Source organism: Polistes canadensis, unplaced genomic scaffold (assembly GCF_001313835.1).
Source record: "Polistes canadensis isolate GaletaPanama2010 unplaced genomic scaffold, ASM131383v1 scaffold_419, whole genome shotgun sequence".
Taxonomy (NCBI): Eukaryota; Metazoa; Arthropoda; class Insecta; order Hymenoptera; family Vespidae; genus Polistes; species Polistes canadensis.
The window spans coordinates 62,845-65,321 of NW_014569966.1; the positions used below are offsets into that span (position 1 = coordinate 62,845).

Consider the following 2,477-nt stretch of genomic DNA (forward strand, 5'->3'; position numbering starts at 1 on the left):
TGAATTATAGCGATGTAGTTTTCGAAGAATTGTAAGATATTACGAAGTTTTTATTCACCTTTAATTTATATAAAATGCAAACAAATAATTTTTATAGCAAAATCAATATGCAATGAAGAAAATAAATTTCTAATTTAACCATTACGTAAATAATTACTTATTTGTTCAAGAAGTAATCTTATTTGTTTTTTAGGTGTCAAGTACCATTTTACATTCTTTCTAAGAAATCTCAAAAAAGTCTATTATTTATGATTATTAGAAGCTGTAAGCCAAGCATGCTTTCGATTGGTGGTATGTTTGTGTCCTCCCATGAATCGTTTGTAGCTGTAAGTAACAATAACCGAATATTTATTAATATATCTCTCGTTTAAACAAGAAATATATTTTTTTCAGTTAATGCGGAAAGCATTCTCTTTTGCAATGGTTTACTATAATTATGTATAATTTAAAAATCTGTATTTAAATCATTAATAAATTATTTCGAATGCTGTGTGTGTTTAACTGAAGATTAAAATTACTCAGCATGAAATAAATCGTACTTTTTGTTTAGAGAAAGTACGATTGTAGTCACATTAAAATTATTAATAAATGCATACAGTAATATTATAATATATACATTTAGTCGTTCTTCAAATGTAACATACACATCATTTTTTAATTTTCAAATTATACTAAAATCTACGTTGGCTTATGTTCAAATAAATACCTAAAGGTTCTCAGAAAATTATGAAAATTTCTATACGACATTAGCAGACTTTATAGTCATACAAGATTGGTACTCTTTTCTAATCACTATAACAATGTTGTTGCTAATAAATGAACAAGTGTTCCGCACCGTTGTCGGAGACCAACTGACCGAAGTTGAAATCAATAAAATCTTTTGCGCATGTCTCTAAACATAAAAAGTAGAAGAAAATTCTACCCTCGCATAATTGTTGAGAAAAAGCATGTGCCAAAATACACAAAATAGTAATTATCTTATTCGAACAGGTGAAAACTTATAAAACTATAAAGGATTGGAACTTCTCCCTAGCTTGTTGTATTGATTATATTGTTATTGTATTATTTTGATGTCATTGTTTTTTATTTTGTTCTTATATTTTTAATAGGTAGGAATTAGAATATCCGATGAGATAGTAGGGGAAATTAAATGTGTATTTATTATTTTGTTTGGAAAACTATGAGTTAGTTCACAATGTCTTCTGGTGGTCGTATGTTCAATGAACATTTTTTTTTTTCGAATAAGTTCGTGCAGTCAGTATTGGGTGTCCGTCCCGATCAGTCTCAGAATTTTCAATTGTTTTTAGTTTGTGGAATAACATTTTACGTATTTCCTGGACTGGTACATCAAGTATGTGTAATTTCCTAAACTTAATATGTATTATAATCTATTTATTATAACAGTTTTTAAATTCGTTGTTTCAAAATTAATAAAAATTTTTTCTGTAAATACAAGTCATGTTTAGAAAATATAATAAGTATATTTTATATATATATATATAAATAAAAATATTATTTTTAAAGGCTTTTTTTTTTTTTTGATTATTAGTTTTATCAACTTTTTACATCAGAAGTATTACTGCAATCTACAGTTGGAACTCTTCAAAAATTTATGACAATTGTTGTTCTTCTCTTAGCCTACAGCAATACCTACTTTAATTTTGTAACAGTTAGTGTATTCGTTTTAAATCAGCATGGTAATAATATCATTGAGTTATTGTTAACAAATTTATTTTATTTTTAGATGAAGCTACTATTTTCCAATTGTAAAGCTTTTTCTGAACAGGTTTCGAATGAGGAGGAATTAATTTTATTAGAAAATAATATAAAACAAAGTAAATTATATGCATACACAGTTTTTGGTAAGCTAAAATATAATAATAATTGTTAATATTAGATCGATATGGTATTGCATTGTTTTATTATTCCTTAATAATTAAAGAAAGTATTGACACTTTGTCGTGCAGTAAGAACCAAGCAATTTTGGCAATTTATTTTTATCTTATCATTATTATTAATCGTAATCCCAAAATTCACGGACATAAATTGCTGTTGTTAAATAAAAATTTGTATTTATTATAATTCTGGGTTTAAATACTCGCCAAGTTTGCGAAAGTGACAGTCTGCTAAGTAAAGTCTTTAGACACGAAACCATACTGACATAGATATTATTATAGTTTTATAGAAACTTATGTTCTTTTAGGTCTTTTCAATGGATATAGTATTTCAATAATAGCTCCGTGCGTTGTAAAAGTATGTCTTTATTTTTTGGGAATATGGGACGGAAAACAATTACCACTAATTGTTCCCGTTAACAATATCAACAAGGCAGGAGTGAAATATTTTTGTTTGCTTATTTATCAAATAATTGCAGTTATTGTAGTGGTAACAGTAGGTGCTATTAGTTTTTCTGGATATTTGATTGCTGTTCTATTTGCTTGTTATCAATTTCGCGTTTTAATGTGCGTGTTCAGTGA

At 26.6% G+C, this 2,477-nt stretch overlaps 1 long non-coding RNA gene across 1 annotated transcript; it reads right to left on the reverse strand.

Moving 5' to 3' along the window:
- Window positions 1–22: 22 nt before the first annotated feature.
- LOC106792392 lies at window positions 23–1,052 on the reverse strand. Its single transcript, XR_001382285.1, has 3 exons — window positions 707–1,052; window positions 158–324; window positions 23–58 (listed from the first exon to the last, which is right to left on the reverse strand). It is a non-coding gene; the product is annotated as an uncharacterized LOC106792392 (long non-coding RNA).
- Window positions 1,053–2,477: the final 1,425 nt, after the last annotated feature.